The following is a 25,313-nucleotide window of genomic DNA, read 5'->3' as shown; positions in this document are numbered from 1 at the left end:
TGGACTGAGAATTCCAATACAGTGGAATCCATAAACTTCCCTGGTAAATTCTTCCACTGTTTAATTACTCTGACAATTAGCAGACTGCATTTCATTTCACAGTCAAACTTATCTAACCCCACTGCTGGTCTTTAGGTTTTTATATGTTTTCGTTAGCAAGTCTCCATGTCTAACTAGCCATATAGGTTAATGAATTGTTCATTACCGTTGTTTATTCTGTAACAGTATATGTTTATTAACATATGTATGAATTCAGAAAAGGAACTGTAATATCAAATATCAGTTCCATTTTCTTCTCCCTAGTGTGTTTTGCCTCATCTGCACTACACTAATCACTGTGAGATTTGAGCACAGAGCAAATATTTTAAAAAATCATTTGAAATCAGTCTTTTTTAAGCTCATTTGATCTTTTTCCTCACACATGCATAGAGTAATGTGATTCTTTCCATCAGTGCCTTTCTCCCTCCCTTCTGTAACTTAGTGATCGTTATGAGCACCAGTGTTACATTTTTAGCATCAAGTAATTGTGAGGGAAGGAGCCAGAGAACAGCGGAAGAGGGAAGAAATTACTCTCTTCAGCCTGGAGGCCATTTTCTTGCCAGCAGCAGCGTGGTTTAGTGCTCCATGGTGCAAACCCGTACAATTCATAAAAGAATGTCCTTTATCCTTGGGAGGATGAACTCTTTCATTCTGCATGGGTTTTTTACTGGAGTATGTTGACTGTAAACTCCTTGCTCTATCTAGAAGATCTTGTCCAAAATACAACACTGACTTTCCTGCTGACTAGCCCACACACAGTCAGTGACCACAAAACCGCACAGATCCTGTTGTAATGAGCAGTTTGAATCTTACGTTCCAGAACCCATTACTCACACTCTCTAGCATCTTTGCCTATCTTCTTCATGAGGGTTAGAAAAATCTAATACATCGTGAAAAAAACCGGCAAGCAGGAGGTGCAAGCTTGATTCTATAGCTAAGCCTTTGTGATCGAAATGTCACTGGCTATTTATTTCAATGAACTTATATGTTATCATAAGGCAGTGTGATTATGATAAAAGCAGGATGTAACATTGGGAGTTGCATCATGGATATGAGTAATACTAGCATCAGTAGCTGCTTCCTTGCAGAATAAGGCAGAAATATCATATTTATATCTTGCATGAAGACTGATAGCAACAAGGTGCCTAGTGAATTTCTTCCCCATGGTGATCAGAACTTACTCTGCAGCGTGATAGGAATATATATCCTCCCATAATACCGTATGTAGAAATATTCTTGGAAAGTTTGAAAGCTTAATAAAAATGGTACAGGTATAGGAGGAGGGAAAATTGTGTATTTCCTTTTCCTCCCCCTGATATGAATGCTGAATTTTTACTTCAAAATTTGTGATTGTCTCTAGTTAGCAAGTCTTACTATTATAGTGTGATAGGCAGGAGGGGTGAAGCACAGAAAGGGGCTTCCTAGAGCTGTTCTCTCACTTGCTAGAACTTTTCTCTCTCTTTTTAATATTATCCTGCTGTTGAAAGGCAGTTAAATGAATTTTTACACCCGAGTTTCTTCACAGAGAGGAGGCAGAATATACAAAATCTGTGATACTTGAAATTTCGTTGTTATGACTCATTTGAATATTTGCTGATTGAAACCAGCTGTGGTATTTACTTTCTAAAGTAGATTTAAAAGATCTGTAATTTAATGCTATGAGAATCTGCAGAAAAGTGTTGTTAAAGATTGTTGAAGGTTTAGGCCGTTGCATATAAAGGAAACCAATTAGCCACTGAAAAGTTCAGGTAGGCATTTCCTGTCGTGAGGGCATTGATTTACTTTGCCTCTATTTTTCAGTTTTATCCTTTGCTGCCTTTATGTCATTTAAAAGAAACAGACTCCTGAGGCAGCATTTTCACATACAGTTGTCCAGTCCTCCCATAATACCCGTTAGTGGTATTAGCGAAATGGATAAACACTCGGTACTGTAAAATACAATTAATCTAGCTTCAGACTGAGACAGGGAGATTAACTCAAAGGAAATATAAGTTTTTCACCTATTCAAATTACATTTCAGATTGTAAATAACAAGTAAGGTAATAAGACATCCACACACAGACCAAACTGTAGAACACAGAGGCAGGGATCATGGCTTTTTCTGAAATATGTTTGAAAGAACAAAGCTATCGTTCTCATTAGCTCATTTGAGCCTTTGCGTCTTTTAAAAGGGTCTGCAGTTAGAAAGGTTTGTTTTAAGGACAGCTGGCCAAGATGCACACCAAAATCTATTCATAAAACAAAGTCCAAAACCCTTGTTTGTGATGAGGACACATTGCCCCTGGGAGAGGATGTAAACTGGATTGTCACCATGTGGCCCCTGATCAGAAGAGGTGCCTAACAGCAAAGTCTGGAAAAGCATGTGTGCCTTTACTTGTACTGTTGTCTTGGAACATGAAATGTGTCTTGTTTTCTTCCCCCCACCATGTCTTTTCCCCTCTAGACATGAAAGGTACAGTTCCCCATCTCAGGGGGACATCTACCAGAAATGCTAGCAGGGGGCAAAATACTGGGCCCTCAAGGTCTAACACAGCGTAAGTAAGACCTTAAGATCTTCTCAATTCCACAGTAGTTACAGATGCAAATCTTGAAGTCCAGACTGTAGCTCTAAGCAGATGGATAGTTGATGTGTGGTAGCTTGTTACTCTTTGAGAGGATTTGTCTGTGTGTTCAACCTCCGGATTTTCAAAACAGTCTGGGAATTTCAATGGAAATGATACATGAAATTCCTGAGACTGATTTGAAATGGGATAATAGAATTTGGGGTATTTTTCCCAGATGTGAGAGTCTGAAAATGCAAACTTACTTACAGTTCCCCTGCTTCTCCTCTCGTAAAAAGTGAAGCTGCAGCAACCAGGACACGTGTCATGACACATCTCCCAGTGGCTGTGGGGAATAGTTGGCAGGGTGACATCCTGGTGTCAGGGCAAACTCTTGGAGCCACAAAATGCAGCCTTCTGACTGATACCCTGTTAATCTCATTTCCGAGACTCCTTATGCTTGTGGTCTCAGTGTGACATAGTGGTTTGCACTTTGGCAAGTAGAGTTAAAACATTACTGGGCTGTAGCTCAACATTATTATTAGTGTACCCATCTTTCAGAGAACATGTGCAGTTCTGCCAACAGCAAGTTTATAGGCAGAAACTTCTATATTTACACCCGGATTATTAATAAAAAGTCTGATTATGGTTGAAGAACCGCAGTTCTTATAGTCAACCCCATTCCATGTTTATTTCTCCATGGCATCTACTTTGATGTCTATCAGTCAGCTTTCTTAAACAGCTTATTTGGCAAGTTAATGATATTGCACAGTGTTATTTTTATCCAGAATGTCATGCAGTACCAAGTCAAACACCTTATCATTAGTCCAGTCATGCTGCCTCTACATTATACCTCAACCAAACCTGTACTCTAATTGGAGAAAGCAGTTTCGTTTGACAAGATCTGTTTTCTATAACACGATGTTAACAAGCAATAATTATATTCCCATCCTTTCATCTTTTATCATTTGAATTTCATATTAGCTCATCTCATGCTTCACGTGGATTAATCAGGTGATATGTATTTAGGTCATTTTGCTACTGTTGTGAATAATGGCAAATTATCCTTCAACCTGTCTTTAGGATGTCCCACGTTTTATAAGATATATTTAAAACTCACATTAGTGAGATATTCTTAGACAGGATTTTAGTATTACTGAGTACAAGTCCTCCTGATTTTAGCAAATTTATCTCCAAAGATGATGTTGAACATAGCATCCTCCTAAAAAATCTTCAGGGCTGGACAGGACTTTGCTATACTCTGCTGAACTTCTAATATGGGCCTCCTGGAGACCCATACAATCCCAGACCAGTTTGTCCATCATGACTCATGTTCCTTTCCCCAGCATAGAAGTGCTGCTGTTTTTGGAGCAGAGACTCTCTGAATGGAAAAGGAGACCTGGATTATTCCTTCTGTTTTGCTACTTAGATGTAGCCCTCTGGCTCTTGGTAAACTGCCAGTGGTAGATGTTTGGATTGTCTTGCCTTAGCAGGTACTGAGACTTTTTCATGTAGGTGGCGAGATCTTACAGTCCTTCTGTCTGAGTCAGGGCCATGCAGCCAGACATAAACTCAGCAGGAGCCACATGTTCAACAGTGAATATTGTCTCTCCAAGATTTCAGATTTATTCATGGAGACTTTTTAATTCAGCTTCAGCCGAAGCAAAAACAAACGAGCAGAGTCTACCAGTCCCACCTTCCCCTCCAGCAGCTTCCACAGTCCGTAAACAACAAAACAAATCTTTGGACCACAAGCTGTCTTCCTTTCTTTCGGTAGACCTCAAGATCTACTTTCTAGTTAACAAAGTCCTGCCTGTTCCCTGATTCCAAAGCTCTGGCCAGATGAGATAGGCCAAGATATATCACCTGAAGGAAAAAAGAGAGGAACAAAGTCTCCTAAATCTCCTCCAGTCATTACTTTCTCGGGGAGATGTTTCCAAATGTGGCGGTAAAAGCCAGTTCAGATCCCCAGCTGAAACCTGCCATGAAGGCCTGCTTCTGTGTCTGATTTTCCTGTTTCACCTAATCTCTTAGCTTATAGACAGTGCCTAGTAATGGTTTATCCCAAGCATTTGACTGCTGTGAGTTAAAGCCCTCCAGATCCTGAGACCAACCTCAATTCTCTGCAGTGCTTAAAAATAGTAATTTATGTACCTTAGTTTTTTTAACCTGAGGGTACTCTTGAATCATATTTTAAAGCTTTTTTCCTGAAATCAGACAAGCTGGAAATTTATCCTTAGGCAAACAGCAGCTGGGATCACCTAATCATCCACTTAAAAATCCTTCAAAATGCCAGTGACAGGGAATTTTGCTAACTGCTTCCTCCTTAGTCTTGAATGGGAATTAGAATGAGGCTCCTAGGCTTTACAAAAATGTTTTCAGGCAAAACTATGTTATTTCTTTAGAGATACACTAGAAAGTTTCAGTATCAACTATACTTTGACATGTTCACACGCTCCTGACTGACCTAAGAATCATGAAAAATTGCCAGGGATTTCTGCAGCCTTGATTTGTCTTTTCTCCGCTCCTATTTAGCTTCCTCTTGTCATTGTGAGCTCTGTCTACAGTATTAACATCTTGGCCCACGCCAGGGGCACCATCATATTAAAAAGAATTGCATAGACTGAAGATGTGTCTGTTTGTAGCCATAACTACTATTTTTCTGCATCAGCAATAGTAAGCATCAAGGGTCTGACATAGCTCTTAGTGTAGCATGAATTTCTTTATTAAAACCTCTTTCATGCTATCTTAACATTTACTCATAATTTCCATTGCTTTAGAAATTCCTGTGTGTCTTCTTGTGGCTTGTGTCAGAACTCTTACTCTTGCAATTAGACCCAGTCACCCCCTTGCAACAATGTGAACAGAAGTTATTTATCCCATTAACCATAAAGAGTTCTTTCTCCGGTGATGTGGATTAGCCTTTCTGTATCTGTCATACCTGGTAAGTGGTGACTTAACGAAATGACCAGAAAGTTCAATCTTGTTTAATTTCTTTGTAGTTTTATTGTATTTTAATTTTAGTGCTTCTATTTTAAGTGAAAATTTACTGTTCTTTTATCATGAGAAATTGGATGAATGAATTCATTTTTATATGTACTGTGTGCACATCCTCAGAATATGCATAAAAAGAACACTGAGAATGTCGCTAGCACCAGTAAATGGTTGTGCAGCTTTAACTGCTCTCACTTATGCATTATGATGGCCTTGAATTCCATGATTTCATATTATTTTTCCGGTGATCCTTGCTGGTTTTAGTGCAAATAAGGCATGTGTGCTATTAATCTGCTTTCTTCTCTTATGGATGAGTCCCCAGGTCTCATTTACTTCTCTTCTGGATTACACAAACTCTACTCTGAAGAAAAGTGTTCAGGTTTCTTTTTCTGTTTTCACAAGTATGACTCTCATCACTTTGGAAGTACTGATATTTAATAATAAATCTTTAGATAACCAGAGGCATAGAAAGGCTGCAAGTGGGAATTATTCGGAGAGAGAAAGCTGTTTATGAGAAAACAAAGTAGCAAAGTGCTAAAAGCTCAGAGGTAAACTTCCCCTTTTATCATCCACATGTGTAAAGCCAGCACTAAAGCTGAATTTCATGGCCATGGACAACTCTGGACTACAGGGCTACAATCTGGACAACCCATTTTGGCCAAGCCTGAAATATTGCATATAAATTGCAAATATAAAAACCTATGAAAGTGGTAGACTTACAGCAATTACTCCGTATCTAAGGGATACGTTAGGTTATGCTTTGATTTCTGCAATAAATTCAATTTCATGACATCCTAATCCCTTTAGAACTAACAGCCCTTCCTACTCTTCTGACATAGGCATAAGTGAAAGAAAAAATTATACTGGCTTCAAAATTAGTGGTTTAGATATTAAAGAAAACAGAATTTGCCTGCAGATTCTAAAATTAATTGGAGTAGGAATTCTTATGTTTCCTTTCTATTTTAAGGAATTAATTGCTAGTTATCTTTCAAAGTAAAAATTCAGGTTTCTGCTTCTCTGATACTCTAATCAAAAGACAATATCTTTAATGAATAGCTTCATAAGGAGCCCTCCTCTTCTGCAGACCCACTAGAATTGCTAGAAATGTACTTTCTACTGCTTCTTCTTCCAGAAGTCAATGAGACAGGCACTGCTGGGGCCGCTGAAGATCTGTGCTAAGAAGAAAGAGTAGAAAGGAAGCCTGGAGAACTGAAATCTGCCTACACAAATCCTGAAATCAGAACACTTTTGAGAGTAAATTCGGTGTGGCACCAAATCGTACACTGCACCTGGAATCACCTTTAGCATGGAAACATGCAGAACCGGTGCCTTCTGGTAAGTATTTTCAATATGGGTCATACAAGGAAGGGAAGAGGTTTACAAAGGCAGGAATATGGTCTTGCGCACAGCCTGTCTGAGATGGTCAGCTTTAATCCTGCACTTCTAAATGTCTCATGATTAAAAGAGGGCTTGAAATTCATCTTCTGGAAACACTGTATCCACGGAGACATCCTTGAAATAGTCACATGAACAGTGTGCTAAAACCATGTTGTATATTCTGTTTTAACAATGGCTAAAAATCCCAAGAAAATAAAGTCTCTTGAAAATGACATTCCACATTGGCAAAAATATTTACTATGGCGATATTAAAGAAACCCACAAGAAAATAAACAGAAAAGTATTCAACCAAATAGTTGAATATGGATTTATGTGAGTTTCTGTAGCTTTGCAATTTCCTTATGATCAAAGTGTGCCCATCCCTGTGGGAAATAACACTCCAGAAATGGGTTTAATTGGTAGTTCAAGGTAAAAAAGACTAAAGGGCATGGAAAATACAGTACGCTATTGTCCTAGCAGGTTGAGAGTTGTTTTTTAATCCTAGAACAAAATCTCCTTTCTGCCTTCCCAAGAATATATAATAGTCAAAGACATAAGTCAAATATTGGTGTGTTAAACAGTTTACACTTCTGATCACAAGTACATTTTTTGCAGAGCTGAACAAAACATTCAAATAAACCTTAACTTAGAGGGCTCTAGAAGTGCTGCTTTTCTAGGAAATGCATATGCTGTAAAAGCATTAAATATGTCTAGTATTTTGTTTTTCATCCCTGCTATTTTTCTTCATCTCTCTGTCATTTGGGTTTTTATTTTAGGATAAAAAATTTTCTCTAACAACTTAGTTTTGACTAATTTTGACTACATGAGGAAATAACTGAGAATAGGTATGCTATCCCTATTTGCTCAGAGGACAGGGTTGGAGTTTGAGCTTTTCAACACATGAAAAAGTCGGGGTCTGACTGAAAATGGGGCATCTTTTAGAATGGAATCTCCTCCCTTCTCATCTGCTCATCTTTAAAGCTATACCTTTAATTACTATGGTGTCTGGCTATGTTTGTGCTTCATGAGGGCTTTTATTTAGTCTAGTTTCAAAAGGCAGAAATTCTTAAAATAAATAAATTCTCCATTTAATACCTCCTTATCTTCCAGTTCAGCTTTTATTTAGTAGAAAATATGCTGATGAAGTAAATTTTTTCTGGCCTTCATGAAATCACTTGGATATGTGTACACCTTCCAGAAACCCAGCACCATGAACAAAATTAGACCATCCGGATCAAGAACTCATTATATTGTATACAAGCATATATAAAGCATTCTATACTGTCAGGGTGCACACACTCTTCTTCAGCAGGGTAATGTTTGCACCACCTTTCAGTTTGACTTTTCTTGATTACAGACAGCCATAATTATGCTAATGAAATGTACCTGAGGCAATGTGCTATTTCAAACAGAAGACCTAGTTAAGATATCTTTGTAATCTTGTTGTTGTTCTGGGTCAGTGGTTTTTAGAACTTGTCTTATAGCTAGATTATCTGCAGGTTTCAACACATTCCTTAGCTCAAGATCAAGAATGTTAATTGAACTAATAAAGTGCTTATTACATATTTCATACTTTTTTAATGTTTAAAATACAGGATGCTATTAACTCACTTTCAAAATAGACCTAAATCTATTTTTTTCTGCCTAGTAGGGCCTAATTCTGAGCTGCTTGCCACTATAGTCTCTTGCCAGTCTTTTTGTTGTTTTCAGCATGTGCATAATGAAACTACAGCCAGAATTCACAAATATGATCTTGATACGGGAACACTGGATTCAGACTGATTTGACTGGAAAAGATCTAAATCTGCATCCATCTCAAACTGTGCAAAGTGTCTAACCTCAAGGGTACTGTACAGGGGAGTTAATTATTCTCTTCGTCTTGGGAACTCAGCACGATGAATCCCAAGTGGATAGAGGTGCTTTGGTGCAGTCCTGAGTCCATGATACATTTCATATCTGGTATTTCCTAGTGCGGATCTCTAGGCTTCTCCTTGTAAGACAGTAGAATCACTCTACAGAATCACTCTACAAAGCTACCTAGCTCCTTATATAATCAAAGAAATAGTGCCTTTACCCTGCACGCCATAGCAATCTTCATTGTGCAAATGCAGAGCCTAGTATCCTAACTGAAATGCTTTCAATCAGGTCAACCTACATTAGACTTAAATTGTCCAAGATGGGAGCTTAAACCAGGCTCCACTATAATCATAACAGTAGTTTCATTCCATCACCGAATAAGGGCAAATGCCCTTTAAAAATCTTTTAAACTGATGTTCATTCATGGACTTCACATTCTGAATTAGAAGTCTATTTGCTACTAGCACATCAGGGTGCTCATTCACCCAGCAATGCCACTGCTAGGTACATGCAGTTATAGGCATCGCATCAGTACTACTGCAGCCATGTGTTGCTGTGAATGCAGTTTGTCATTTAATGATACAAGAAATGTTTGTATTACTCCAAGAAAAACTCTTAGCATGTTATTTTTCTTCATTACCCCAAAAAAAGGAAATTCAAATACCCTTACTACTGTATTTACACATGGCACATATTCCATACTAGTGCCATCGTTAGCTAGAAAACAGAAAAGTTAATCTCTGGCAGCAGCAATCACTGTAATGCTGTCTGTATCACATTCTCCTTCAGCTTTTAAAAAATGCATAATGAAATAAAAATGGACTGAATGCTGCTTGTTATAAAATAGATTGGTCATATTCTCAGCTGTCATAAATTCACACTAGCACCAATGCCAAAGATTCACTGCACGGGTAGGAAGCCCCTTAGACTGGCTTGGTCAAGACATATACAGCCACGTGCCCGTAACGTGGGCACGTGCCCGTAACGTGGGCATTTCTAATTGCCTGTAAAGGACTGGAATGCATCAGGTCACCTGTAACTCTAATATATAGGTAATAATAGTATATTAGCACTAAGTTTCCATGTAGTGTAAAAATACATTGTTATAAGGAAAGAGGATTTTGCTGTGAAAGTGTTTTCCTGTGCAGTTATTATATCGATCTGTACAGAGTAATCACTTCAGTGTGGATTGCACACCAATTATGCATTTGAATGTAAAGGTAAAATACTCCTTTTGGTATAATACAAATGATTGCCACTAAATCTGATATTTTGAGTCATGTTCTGGCAGTTTTCATAAGCTCTGCTTGTTTCATCTGATGAACACAAGAAAACATTTGAAAAAATTAGAGAAGATGATTTGAGAGAATGAAGGACTTTTGTCTGTAACATTTATATTAAGAGTAGATCTTGATCTCATTTTCAATATTTCAGATACCGAGTAAATTAATCAAAACTAATGGACTAAATGCAGCACCATCAGCTGAAGATCTCCTGGCAGCAAGTTCATTCCAACTTTATACCATTTCAGCTTCTATCTGAATTGGGCCATTTTCCCTTTGTTATGATATTCATGCTAATTTTTATAGCACGGCAAAAATCAGACAAAGAAATCACATACTTGATAGTTCTCCAGTGATATCAGAGCCCAAACCTGGTTAACACATTTTCTCTATTCTGCAGTCTTCCTGCAGCTTCTCCACACACAGGGGTGGGAGCACATAGGCATGGGGAGGAGGGACTGGCTGTGTGCGTAAACTGATGATGCACACATCATCAGTTTCCTTGCAACCCTCCAGTATCTTCTGGTTCCAATTTCTTTGCATTTTATCTGGTTTATATATAACGTACCCCTCCGTTTATTAAAAGAAAATTAGCTCAGCTCCAAGCCCTAAAGACACATTTTTCTATGAACACATTACAGGAATGGGGTATACTTTTTTATTTCATCTGAAATGTGTCCACTAATTTTCAAAATAACATGCCTATTAACGACAAGCTGCCAGTCCTACTGCACAGCCAGATGCAGTGCATCCAAAAGGGACTGGAGGTCAAAACAGTTTATACTTGATGAAAGAAAGGAGGAAGTGCTAAAAATGGTCAGATAGCAGCACTGTCTTGTTTTTGGAAAACCAAGCTCTTGCAGCCCCCAGGAATATTCACAGCATTTGTGGGAATTTGTTCTCAAACAAAATTTTCATCTGCCCTAGTCTTGAGGACTGCAGAAAAACATTTCTTTTTCAAACAGAATTTGAGACAATTTTGATTAGTTCAGGAGCCCATGCCAAGAGACTGGACCCGCTTTTTTGGTTGTTTGTATAAATGAGGACATTTATCTACTTTAAAGATTTGAAAGAGGATTTTTATGCTGACTGATTGATGGAATTACTCAAGCTTGCCTCTGATAAATGTAATATTTGCCTTTATTTCGTTGTGGGGCACCTTTATTCTGCTGCCACTGAGACCTATATGAGTTCTGTGACCATAATGCTGAGGATCTGCTGGTCACTGTTATCAACAACAAGATTTCTGTTGTCTTCCATGTGTTTTGGATCAGATCCAAAGCCATCCTGCTGGACTAAGTAGACACAGTGTAGCCTACTGGATAGATTGCAGGTTTCAAACTGAAGAGATTGAATTTAAGTTTTGATCACAACAGGACTGCTTGGATATCTGGGTCAAATAAATTCAGCATTGTGAGTGTTAACTTCCTCAGCCGCGGAATTATTAGAGGAGATAAAGTTAATTTAGAGTTATTAGAGGAGATAAAGTTAATTTAGAGTTACTAAGGGAGATAAAGTTAATGCAGAGTTTCCCTTCCCTTCCCTACTCTAGCACTGACAACGCTAGAGTTTAAGCATTTTTTCGGATGGTGGATCTTTGGATTTGAACTGTTTTGACGTCTCTTTGGATCACATGGACAGAAGGAGAATATGCTGTCTTTTTTTTTTTTGTTTGGTTGTTTAGCTACATTTTGTCCTGTTTTCTGAATTGCTTGTCCTAAGCTCAGTGATGTGTTTTGAGAATGTGCTGCTAATAACTAACTCCCATGATTGATTTTTATGCAGTGATTTACCTGGTGTTAAATATGGATTTGACCACTTGTTCTGCAGTGAGGATATGGACTTCTGTTCTTACACAGGGAACCTATTCTGTTATACACCAACAAACACACCATGGAAGGACAGTCAGTACATCATAAGAAGACGTACTGGGGGAATCAGACTGATAGATGGTGGGAAATAGGACAGGTCACCAAGACAGACCACAGTCACTTGTGCTAAATAGAAAAGGTGTGTTTCTAGGATGAGTTTGGAAAAGGAGTTCAGGGAATTCAACAGAAAACTAAAAGTAAGATGAAAAGAATGAAGTGTGTTTCTTCTTTGGGAAAAAAACCTGTTTTCTTCCTCGTTTTAGGTGACCATCCTGCCAGAATGTGATGATACTCAATAGTTTTACTTAATATTAGTTCTGTTGCATTCAATAGGATCACTGTAAGAGTGAGCATAGACTAAAAGTGGGTACATGATGTCTATTCAAGTTTGGGCAATACAGAGTATATACACTTTTCAAATGCAGCAACAGGATTGAGCTTATTTCTGACTGCCATTGCAGTGTGAATGTACATGATAACAATGATAATATTATCTTTATTTGACAGCACGTTTAAGACGCTGCTTAATAATAAATAGTAGTACCTATCTCCCATAAAATGTTCTTCCTCATGTGAGTGAAGTTGCTCATGTGTGCAAATAAATCAGGCTCTTAATTGATAGAGAATCGCTTACAAAAACAGAAAGTCCATGTGTACCCTAAAGATAACAGCTTGCAAGTTGTGAATAAACAAGTTCTGCTAATCTGAAGCTGACAACCACTTTCCCAGCTGTCAGTGCTCTTAATAGAGTGTTAAAATAAGGAACTGTCATCTTGTCAGTGGTGATAAAGGCAGAATTTAGAAATGGATGAGAAAATTTTCAAACTTCGTTCTTGGGAAAGTATTCAAGGGAAGTATTACTATGTGTTTATTCTGTTATTGTATGTCCTGTAATTATCTACTTTTGGCCACTGTCAGCATCTTTTGGTTTGACCCACTAGAGTTGTTTATTGCTTTTCATGTATGAAAATGGGAGTGACAATGCATCTGTTTCAGTTTGGAAATACATTGCCAGTTCTTCCAATCTGATGGTGCTAAATGAATGTGAAACATGACTTTCAGTGACTTCCTATAGTAGCTGTGTGTTTGAGAACTGGCCAGGGACTCTCCTATCCTCATTAAGGAGAATCATGGAAACACAAGGCCGTGAGAAAATGATCCTGTATCTGCAAACATTTGGGATAATTTACTGAGTCAAAACTCCCTCAAGTACCCCTTACAGCTGTATTAGCATGCCAGCTGAAGATAAAATATATGGTGCCCATGAGTTCAGTGAGATATTGCTGAAATGGGTCGTATTGGCAAAGCAGATGAGTCTGTACTTACCACTGTTTGATTTTTTATCATGTTCTCATGCTTGACTCCAAAGTTGCTCTTCATCTGCAATAACAGTCAACAAGATTGAGCCAGAAAAGGGGCGCGGCACAGAGGAGAAGCTGGGTTGTGCCTGAAATATTGGTATCTACAAAGTTCACTTTGGTTCAGACTGTGCTGCTAGTGACTAACCAATCCCTCTTCTCTTTCTCAGCCCCTTTATTTCTGTTGCACAACTATCAGATCTTGTCTCTTATCTTAGCTATTTCCTTTTTGTCTTCTTCCCACTTTCCTGTGATTTCTTTTGTCTTCTCTTTTTAATAGTCTTCCTTACTGGATAGTTTTCACCATTCCCAGAGGAGAATCAAGGGTAAATTATATAGAGCTAGCTAGGCATGTAGGTGAAGTAGGTGACAGCCGCTTAGGTCCTCATATGGTCTGGAATGGTATTGCATAATCAAGGAATTTGACAGTAACTTAAATGGAATGAAAACGTATTACTATTTGATATTAAATGAAACTGAGAATGAATTTACACAGTATCAAACCTACAGAACAACATTTTCTCAGTATTAGATTGGAATGAAATCTTAAAATTAAATTAGACGAAAGTAAAAATAGTCCATCCTTACTGACACATTCAAGGAGATCTCAGGCTTTTTGGGTCTAATACCCAGATAAAGAGTTGGGCCAAAGCTAGTTTAATCAATGACTTGTAATTGGTAAAGCCAGGATTAATTCTGAATCAGGAGGGTCCCAGAATGGCATACCTATGGATTGGAACATATGGATAGATTAGTATTTTGGCACATATTCTGTCATCTCTTTCACTATAAAATTAGCTGTTGATTTATAAAATCAAAATAATATATTATCCAAAATCTAAACCACAAGTTATAGCCTTCTTACAAACTTCCTTCTTACATTCTAATTATTCTGTTACGGTGACTTTTCGCCTTCTATTGTGCTGATGATCTAGTACAGACTTTTCTGATAAGAGGTCTTCTCCAAAGTACTGGAGATGGCTTCAAGTCTCAGTATTTGGAAGCCTAGAACATGAATGTGTTTACGAGATGATATTTTGGCATGATTTTCCTGGTATATTCCCCAGCTAGATTTCCAGACAGTATTAGCATCCCAAACACAATGAGCTTCATGTTCACATTCTTAATTAAAGAATGTAAACAAGCACAGACGTCTCACAGAAGTGGATCGGAGAAGGCTATGTAACGTTGTGAGAAGTTTAGTTATTCCCAGACTTCTACTCAGGCAATACAATGTAGCTCTGAAATGCAATTCCTATAATGCAATGTTTGCATTCTTTTTATTTCTTACAAACAACTCTACAACTTTTATGTTTCATTGTGGTGGACTCTGGATTATTACTTCAGCTCCAAAACTGATGGCTAGCGTCTGTTTTGCTGTCTTTCATTAGTATGAAATTTTGTTAATCATTAGTAAAATTTCGAGTAGTTTTCACATGTGTAGCAGTTACAAAGCTCATGCTCTCAGTGTACAGTCTCTCTCTCTCTCCTGTAGCTGAACTGCTTCGTGCTTTCATCTTTATCAGTATAAATAATTTTCATATGCCTTTAATGCTCTTAAAATGCATATAAAGATCCATAGGTGAACTATCTATCTATCTGTCCTATTTTTCTTATCTACCATTTTCCATCATGTGTATTAGTCAATAAAATCTGTCTTGAACAACGGATTTTGCTTGCAAAACATGAGTGCATCATTACACTCTTTTAATTCTACTGCAGGGGCATGAGTTCTCCTTGGCAAGCCAATTTTTATCCCCATTTTATCCCTGAAATGAAAAATAAAAATGGAAATATTTTTTATATATTATACATGAGAATGTGTGTGTATATATGGATGAACGAATTAGATTTAGAAATATTAGCACATGGAACACAGTGGTAACATAAAACACATATGAAAGAGTATTTGAAGATTACCAAAATTCTATTTCTGGGCAAAGAAAAAAACCCATTCCTTTCTAGATTTATGAGCTGTTGGCCTTCACCTGACGTAGCGCTCCTCTAAAATAATGAAAAGCAAACACTGTAATGGCCATTGAAGTTGAAACATACTTCCCCCCTGTGATTAACTGCCATCATTAAAAATCATGCCCTTTAGTAAATTCATGTTGCCAACAGAAACGTATGATCCAGTCATTTTGTGCTGGGATTTGGCATTGCCTGTTTGTGTCTGCTGATACCAGTGTCTCTAAGAATAGATTGAATCATGTCAAGTTAGGATAAAGAGAGACATCTGGGTAATATATGCACTGAAATAATGAATTTGAGCAATAGACTTATGGAAAGGAATAGCCACTTGTTTTGTTTAGACTCATGCATTCAGTGCAGATGGATTTTGTTTCTGAAACCAAAGAATTCTTGTGGCTTTCAGATTTAGCTTTGTTTTCCTTTCAGTCTAGAAAGACTAAGTAATATGTTTGAGTATAGTAGAGGGATTATATGACATGATTGCCTTCAGTTACAAGGAACTGGACTTGGTATCCCACGATGTCCCTTCTAGGCCTACGTTCCTCATTTAACCAGCCTACTCTCTTCCTAGCCTCTGTACTTCTGATGTGAAGCTGTGCCCTCCACAGCATCCACAACTGAAGTTGGGTAACGAATGGTTAGTACTGACCAACAAGATCCAGAGGAGGGAAGGAATGCAAGAAGAGCTAGAATTGCATTAGCATAGGTGTTAAGCTGTCAAGACTATTTGTGTCCAGTCTAAAAGTCTCACATCCCTTTCAACCAAAATGTTCCTCCATCCTTAACATTGCAGGGAAATCTTAAAGGGTTTAGTAGAAGCATATTACCTAGATTCTTCCTACAGCTTATATCTGGATACATATCTAAACAGCAGAATACTGGAGACCACGTGTGCTGGGATGCTATTCTGGAAGCATAGGAACTACTGGTGTGGGTGAGTAGTTTACCTTACTGGTGGTAGGAAGAGGATTCCACTCACATTTTCTTTACATGTCACCATGTGAACATTTTACTGGGAAAAGGAGGTGAAGATGAACAAGGAGGAACAATCAATCTATGGTAGCGGGAGAAGATATTACTCAGTGAAAACAATTCTGAATAGTGCAGACAAATAAAAGAGACTAACTTCTTTTCTGGAGATCTGGTTTTGTCTGAGAGAAATGGCTGTGCTCAGTGCAGGAATAACTGAATGAAAATCTGCAACCTATTCTAGACAGAAGAGGAAAAGAAACTATCTAGTACCTGTTAACATCTATCCTATTAAATGGGAGTGAGTGGAAAAGCAAAGTTCAAAAGGCTTACTGGAAAAATCATCTGATAATGTCAACATCCCCCACTGAATTAGTCACCTTAGGTTTCCTTTATACACAGTGGAGGGAACAACAGCACTTCTGGGGCTTAAGTCTTTTTACACTAAAGTGGATGTCTAGAAATAAGTCAGATGACCCACAAGGGAGCTAAGGACAACTATCTCAGATATCAAAATCTATGCTGTAGACTTCTCAGAGAAGTGAGACAAATCCCAGCCTTAAGGTCTTCATTCCAGGTCAGTGTCTTGCACAAACAGATATCTGCTCAGGCAGTTTCAGTTGTGCATCTGATTTGGCAGGACATGAAACAAGTAGCTTGAGACATAAAATGGCCTACAAAACAGTGCATTGGGAAGCTCTGCCATGTGAACAGACTGTAAATGAATGCACAGTAGCCTTACTTGGACTGCTGAAAGCAAGCTTCAGCATTACTGCTGTTCACAACATGGTAAATTTAGGCTGTCACTGCAAGGGCTAAATAAATTTTTAGAAGTTTATTATTGATGAGAGATGGATTCTTATCAATAAGTTCTGCTGGCCTTTCATTAGCTCCGTGACAGGTCCAGTTATGACTCTGGGACACCTGAGCAGGTTCTCCTATGCGTAGCTGGGTCTATCCAGGCAGGCAGTGGCAGCTTCAGGGCTGAGACTGGGTAAGCAACTGGACCAAGGGAGAGTATTGCCAAGTATCTCAGGTGAGCACAGACTTCTTAGAGAAGAAACTTCTGCTTCAACATACCCAAGTCCAAACCATGCAGGGACATGCGGTGACTATGCTTTGAAACATATGGAGAACTCTCTGAATATAGGTATAATGTACTTATGCCAACTCACTCTCCTAAAGAAGCTAGAATGGTCTATAGCTGTGCCTGCTTTGCTGAGACAACTCTCAAAGCAGTGTAAAGCAGAAAACCAAATTGATAGTGCTGGACACATTCAGCTATGATAGCAGATTCAGTCCCCGAATTGTTGCTGCCTATTGTGTGACGCACCACTGAAGTGAACTTTTCCATACTAGTATAGAAAGCATTATTATGAGGCAGAGGGCTAGAAGACATCAGACTGTTATGGCTTTTAAAGGCTGAAGTCAGCATAATCCACGTGGAATTAGTCATGTTAAATATGTGACAGTGGGAATGACAAATCTGTTTACCTAAACTAGGAAATAGAAATAGTATGTGGAAGCTCTTTTAGTGGAGTGGCTGAGCAAGCACTCTCTGCTTATGTAAGCACAGATGGTGGGAGTAAGTGAACTGCAGGAAGATGAATATTTGATGAGATGGAAAAGAGTATTTCAGCACACTGTGCTACTAATCCCCAGGCTTGAGCAATACGTGATGAATGTCATACCTGGGAAACTTCTTCCAATAACTTTAGGATTTTAATCAGCATATTCAGTGTGACATGACCAGTAACTGATTCAGCTCTGTTTATTCCCTGATGTGCCCACTCTTTTCTGCTTCACAGAAGTGTCGTAATTGCCCCAGAGGAAAGTGTTTCACATTTTCTGTTCCTTGTTCCTTTTTTAAAACTCATCTGAAGTGTAAGCTTCGGTTCAAGTGGATTATATGGCTTTTAGTTTCATTAAGTAATGTCTGAGTTATAGTGTTTTCCCTTTCTCTAGGTACTTCCTATTATTGTTAAACCCATTTACCATTTACTCATTTACCTAGTATCTTTGAGTTTATATTGTTCTGTCTAGGAGCTAAAGAACAATGCAAACAAAAAAAGACAGCGTCTAATAAGCCTGAGATAGATTGTATTTAATCTCTGTTTAAGGTTTATTTTGATAAATGTTAGTCTAAGTACAATCTGGATGGCTGTTTAATGTTTGCCTTGCAAGTGGAGTGCAAACTGAATGTATTTCCAGCCCATTAGGCACATAACATAATGTTACTTTGGTTAATTTAATCGTCAAACTACTGTTTTGTTGGTGTCAGATGGGATGATTTGTCACTAACTGACAATATAAATCCTCTTGGAATAGGGTTCAGGAAAGAGATTTCAGTTATTTGAGTGGAAACACTGAAACACCCACCAAGAACCATCTAGACCATAGTGCTCAGTGCTTGTATTTTTCCGTACAAGAAAAGCAGCTTGAGCCTGGCCCTGAGCGATTAGAAACAGGTGGCACTTCATTGGTTTAACTGACTGTAAATGGATGATCACCATCAAAGTGGGGTCCTTTATCCTTATTGGCTTAGGCCATAATGATGCTTTATTCAGGTGTATATACACCTATCCTGCCAGGGACTCAGGGTGGAGAGGATTCAGAGGAAATTCCTTCTGGTCACTATGCATAGCCACAACATGGTCTTCCCAACATCCCATTTCGATGGTTTTTTTTTTTTGCTTTTCTAAAGATTTCAAATTCAGAAGAGCCTCACCGAGAGCACGGTACATAGCAGCGAAAGAATTCCATCGTATGGATAGAGACAGTAACTCAGAAGGAGATGAAGTCTTGAAATCGCATGTTTTGGGACGGAAATTTTTGTCAAAAGTTTAATAGTTCTATGTAAATTTCCAGTGGAATCTAAATTATCACTTTAAGCTATCACCTTGTACAATTTTACTGCAAGTCTTACACTACACAGTGCATTTTAAAGCCAAAGCTCTTTTCCTTAATCTTTGCTTTAAGGAGGAGGTCATTTTTTAAAGAAAATTGATTTTGAGCTGTTATGCTTGCAAAATAAGAGTTGGAAAACGTGATCAATCAATTGACACCACAAACACTCTAAAAGGGATGAACCTCCATTTAAAAAAAAAAAAAAACAAAAACATATATCATGATTTTAGAATGTCTGACTTGAGATTTGGGGATAATTGCAATGGATGATATAGGTAGAAAGAAGTATTTTATCCAACACTCAGAAGTTTTCATATAACTAATGCTTAGAATAGAAATATTCTTTGGCTAATGTAATTGTATTACAGATTCTAGTAAAGTTACCAGCAAAGCAAAATAAATACTTTTAGCTGTAAGGAAAGGTCTGAGATCTCCTGTGTAAGGTGACGATTTGCCTTGATAACTTGCATCGTCACTTTATTTTTCTTTTCCACAAATTGCTCTGTTGTCTCATTTATTGTGGTATTCACTAGAATTCAAAGAAATTGTGATTTAGTCTGAGCAGTACTTTCCACTTATTTCTGCGTAATGTCACACTTAGGGGGAGGAAGGATTGTAGTGTTTGTGTGCATGCTCATTTTTCATTCTATAACACTTCCCACAGTCTTGCAATATTATGATAGTTAAAATGAAATTTCTGCTCTGGAGAGCAAATTTATTTTAGAGAGGGCTATTTTTCCTGTCAGATAGATACATAACTGGATGTCTATTTTGAAAGTAAGGATTACTATTTTAATGTATTTCAGTGTCTTTTGGTTCTACCCAGTATAAGAGGGCTGAGTGTTCTTCCTTTGCCTGAACAAATCTTTAGCTGCTCAGTACAAGAGACAGGCATTCTGACTGCAGCATAACTACTTTGAGATTTTTATGATAGGAGTGATGCACAATATACATGCTTATTTACTGCTTTGTTATCAATATTCCTTATCAGCTTTAATTACCGCAGGTCTTGCAGCACTAAGGTATAACTTTGTAATCAATGGGACTACTCCCATTCAGAAAAAAGCAGATTCAAGAGCAGATTATTTGAGTACAAGCCAAAAAACCCCCAATAATATTTTGTAGTGTTCATCACCAGATGTGTTTTAAAACTACCCTAACAATTGAAGACAGTAAATCAACGTGCAAGAGCTGCACAGACAAGAAGCATGGGTATAGGTGTGGATGTTTGTATAAAAGCATTTTATAATATGAGAAGAGGAGAGACAAACTGTCCAATGTATTTTTAGCATGTGCTTTCTAAACAGATGGTGAAACAAAGGCGATCTTAATGTTGCTTTTGAGTTAGAAGCAAAACATGACTATGGTAACATACTGCTGTCATTGTAATAATACTAAAATAATCCCTTGTCTTTGAGTACCACTAAGTATCGCTCTGAGTTCTGAACAAGAAAACCATAAATATTTTACAGGAATATTTGGACCAAAGGCCTAATTTCAGTTTTGCCTCTGTTAAGTAGTTACAGAACTAAAAATAAACTGTGACTGTTAAAAGTGTACCAAGAAATAATGCTGTTCTGTTTGTTAACTCTTTGTGTCTTTTCAGAAATGTGACCCACAGCTAAAACAAGATGGGGTATAGAACAACTGGATCACAGCATGGATACTGAAGTGAGTAGACTTGGCAACATTTCCCACAGAATCAAATTAAACAAAATTTGTTCTATCATGGCTATTCCCTCAGTATTTACTTTATTTGGTTTTTTCTGATGTGAGTATATGTAACCACAGTAAGACCACTGACTTCACTTTTATTCATCTTTCACCACTGTTTGACTTTTGTTCACAATATTAGAAAAGTTTTGTTTAAAATGGCTTTGCAAAGTGTGAAATTTGCTTAGAAATGCATAAACAGCTTGAAATACGTAGCTGACATTCACCTTTTATACCCATTTTTCTATTAGTCGGTCTAACACAATTTATAGCATCACGGCCAGCAACACAGTAATAGCAGTGCAGTGGAAAGTTTCCTATTGTCTTTACTGTTGTTCAAGGAAAGATTAAATCCTTATTGCCTTTTCCAGTTACACAAGTGATGTTTATGTATATTATTTCCAATCAAGTTAGTGACTCCTCATTGCTTTGAGAGCTGAAGTTTTGGATAATAAGAATACATTACGTGTTTTGCCCCAACTGTCTGGGAGATGTTTGTTACAAAGTAAAAAAATGCTTTATTCAATAACATTTGCTTAAAAGTGAGAAATATAAACACTCTATTAAAATCTTTTCTCATCGTGATTCCTTTGTAATAATAATGATTATAATGCCCTCTTGTCTAAACCTCTAGGGCCGGGGAAGGAAAATTTCTTATTTGCTTTTCTAAAGACTTGCACAAACCCCTTCCCATATTGTATGGGACAAATCTGAAATTAAGATGAATATCCCTTTGCTCTGTGTTGCATAGTTCTGTAAAATGATGTAATAAAAATAATATTCCAGAATTGCAAAGTGTGCAAAAAACACCCTCATTAATTGTTTTTATAAATTGAAATGTAAAACATTGATCTTCCTTTGGCTTCATTAAGAATAGGAATGCTTAAGGGTGGAAAGAACTCAAGGAACTTCCAGGAAAAATATCTTTTCATAGATACATGTGTGATTCTGATTGCCTGTGATATACCTTAGAGTGGACATACAGATGTTATGAAAATAAGCACTGGCAAGTCTGTGCTTCATTTTTTTATTGTATTTCACATTTTTGGATATTGCCTGCTGCAAAAGTTTATCACACAAATAAACAGAAGCAGATTATTTTACAAATATTCCTCACAATTGCTGTTCTGCAAATTACTCTAGAACAACGATGGAAGTCAAATGGGAAGTGGCCATTGAGAAAAAAACAATATGCCTAAACCACTCACCATCACTTTGATATGTATTGCTGATGCAAAGCTGAAATGAAAACTTTAACTAAAAGTAAAACATAACTGTGATCATCTCTTGGAGAGCAATTAAAGCATTTCAGTGCTAGCAAGGACCTTCCTAATCACGTCTGCTTGGGCATCATAAGCATTTGTCTTAGCCTGTCAATTTTTTTACCTCTGCTGAATTCACATTTTTAATCACTACCCTTATCTGTTGCTCTCATTCCTATATTGTAGTCTTACAGATGCTGTATTTGCTAAGTGCAAAGATTACAGAAACTCGAACCCAGGCCAGTCCAGCAGGCAGGATCCCATCAGTCCTGTTCTGAGTTCCTGGAGGTCTCTAAACTGAGCTTCAGGACTCAGCATTGGTTTTCTTCCATATCTCTCTCACCTCTTGGCAGTCTGCTCCTTGTTTTATACCTCTCCACTGGCTTCATTCATCATGGGTTCCAGCTACTCCTTCACTTCTGCTCTCCATTTTTCTGTAATTTGCTTGGCACTTTCTAAATCCCAAGACACATTTTCTTTTTAAATGACACTCAGCAGCTTCTTTGCTCTTCATCTCTTTTGTCTTTACAATGTTTTAATAGTGTTCTATTTGAAGACATTCTCTAGAGAAAGCAGAGAAAACTTCTTGGGTTACATACAAACTTGGAAACTCTTGTTTTTTCTCCCTTTTCCTAATCCAGTTGCTTCACAAGTTTGATTGGGGATGTTTAAGGGTTTTTGGGCCCATTCAATTCCCAGAACACTTTTCAGAAAATTTCAGATCAGCTTTTTATACGCATGGGAAAACAGGAAAATATTTCAACAGAGATTTGTAGCACTTAATTGGTCATACAGTTAACAACTGGCATAGTTTTTGTCAACAATAAATTAAACTTAACAAACATGCCATAACCTTTGTGCAGAGGTCAAGACTGGTAATACTATGTACTTCTGATAGTTATGTCTTAAAAGACTGCCAAAAGCCTGATGTGATTGTTTGTGTTCCCCTCTGCTTACTGAAAGACCAATAGAAGAAAATGGCAAAGACAGGATTTTAAAGGATTCTCTCTTTCTTTATTAAAAGGAAATGAGCCAAAGATAATAACTTTCCTATTGTTGTTTAACGAGGCATGGTGAATTGTAATAGTAATAATGAAAAATTATTGGGGAACGATGAAGAAATAATAGGAAATGCCGGAATTAAGGTTTCCCATGGAACTTTAATTTTTCCTCTTGTGCATGCATTAGGATACAGACTGTAATTGCACGTTGTTATATTGTTTTTTCCATAGCAGACCTCTCCATTCAATGTAAAAAATAGTGTTCACTTAACAGTTGTTAATTAGTTAACTAGTTATTAACTAGCTAGTATTAATTATTTCACTGAATAGTTAGTTATTCAGTGTTTTCTTTCCAGTGGGAGGGCCATACTTTACTGTTTGCATGCAAATCAGTAACCTAAAGATAAAATTACTCCTGTTATCTTATCTTATTTTCTATGGCCACGGCAATCCTGAAGTCGAAAAGTTGATATGAGACTCAACTGAAAAGCAATTAAATGATTGGAATATAGCTGAGATCTCTGAGCTGGTATCAGTGTGGATACCTAACCTAGTCAAAGCAGAGAGCGCTCTGTCTGGCTTGATGAAGATCCTGTCCAATTCAACATTTCAACCAATGAACTAGAAGTAAACATAAAACCACTATTCAAAACTTTTGCAGATAGCATGTAAGCTTAGCAGAATAATATGTAACAGCAAGGATAAAACTGTTACATGAAGCAATCTGGGTCAATTGATAATCAAGGTCTATTGAAAAAAACCAACCTTTTTTAATACTACCAAATACAAAATTAGTCATCCCCAATCAAGGATTACATGTCATGCCTTTCTGGGCTTTACCTAAACTGAGCATTTCTTATTCCCTCTGTGACCTGAGTCCATACCGTGATCTCTTTTAAAAAAGAGATCCTGGTAAAAGATCAAGACGATTTCTTTGAACAGTCTAGTTCTCTGGCGTTTCAGCACCCATTTTTCACTGATGCTTCTACCTTTGAATTAGCTTCTTCATCTGCCTTGCCAGAAAAGAGAACTTGGTGTGCACAGAAGAAATCTACTGTTTTCGATATTAGCAATCTGCCCAAAGAAACTGGGAGAAGCTTTATGGGCCTTTTGCCGTGTATTTCTGGCCTTTTGAAGATGGTGAATGCACAGTCTGGTGAGCCTAGAGACTACAAGAGAGCAGGGCACAAGGAGAAATCTTTTAATAACTACTCGATGTATGTGAATTGAGATTCTTCAGAGGGTTATAGTTTGTTCAAATACGGGTGTATTTTCACAGAAGCAACAAAAAGTTTGTCTTGGAAGAAGGCTGACCACTTCCTTAGCAGTCTTCATATGGTCTCTCTAAGTATAAGGGGTAGCAGGGCTTTTTCATAGAACAGTTGCCTATATTTTTAACAATAGCAAAACATTTTTTTCCTTGTCTCATTCAAAGATAAAGGAGCGAAATTCTGCCAAAATATTCATCATAGATATGGGAAATTTCAGCCTCCACCCCCCCCCCCCCCCCAGAAAATGTTTGGCAAGTATATAAGGAAGTGAAAACAAGATTTTATTAAGAATAGGAAGTTTCAGGCAGTCTTAATCCTAGAAAAGATTAGCACTATATGAAGAACAGCTGCCTGAAGCTTTATTTGAGCCAGTAAGATGAGGCTGGTAGATAGAAGAAGCTATTTTGAAGCGCTTGCAGCCAACGCGCAGGTTCTTTCCACTGAACATACACTATATATAATACTTCTGAATCACTTGTTCAGCTTAGTCCATCATTTGGGAAAGTTCAGCATGTAGTACCCTCGTATACTGCTTCTTTCTTTCTCCCTCTGAGTGGAAAAAAGTGCTTCAATTTGCCATATCCTGTTTTTGAGCCTTTTCCTTCTCTCATCCCATATGACCTTGACATGTGTAAAGTGTCTGTGTGTGAAACCATTAATTTTTAGGCATCTTCAGCAAACACAGAACATAGTAGCCCTCTCCCCAGCAACACATATTATCATGACCCCATTAGATGTAGCCTTTACTCTCTGAACTGACTCACTGTCAAATCCTGAATGAGGTTCAAGATCCTGGTGTTCACATTCAAGGCTTTCCTAAGCCTGAGCTAAAGAAATCTAGGAGGAATACCATGTCCAGCTGTGCTCTTGTGATATAAAGAAAGAAGCGCTCTCTTACCT

Source organism: Struthio camelus, chromosome Z, assembly GCF_040807025.1.
Source record: "Struthio camelus isolate bStrCam1 chromosome Z, bStrCam1.hap1, whole genome shotgun sequence".
Taxonomy (NCBI): domain Eukaryota; kingdom Metazoa; phylum Chordata; class Aves; order Struthioniformes; family Struthionidae; genus Struthio; species Struthio camelus.
The sequence above is the reverse complement of the archived record's forward strand: the minus strand, read 5'-3'. Positions refer to the sequence as shown.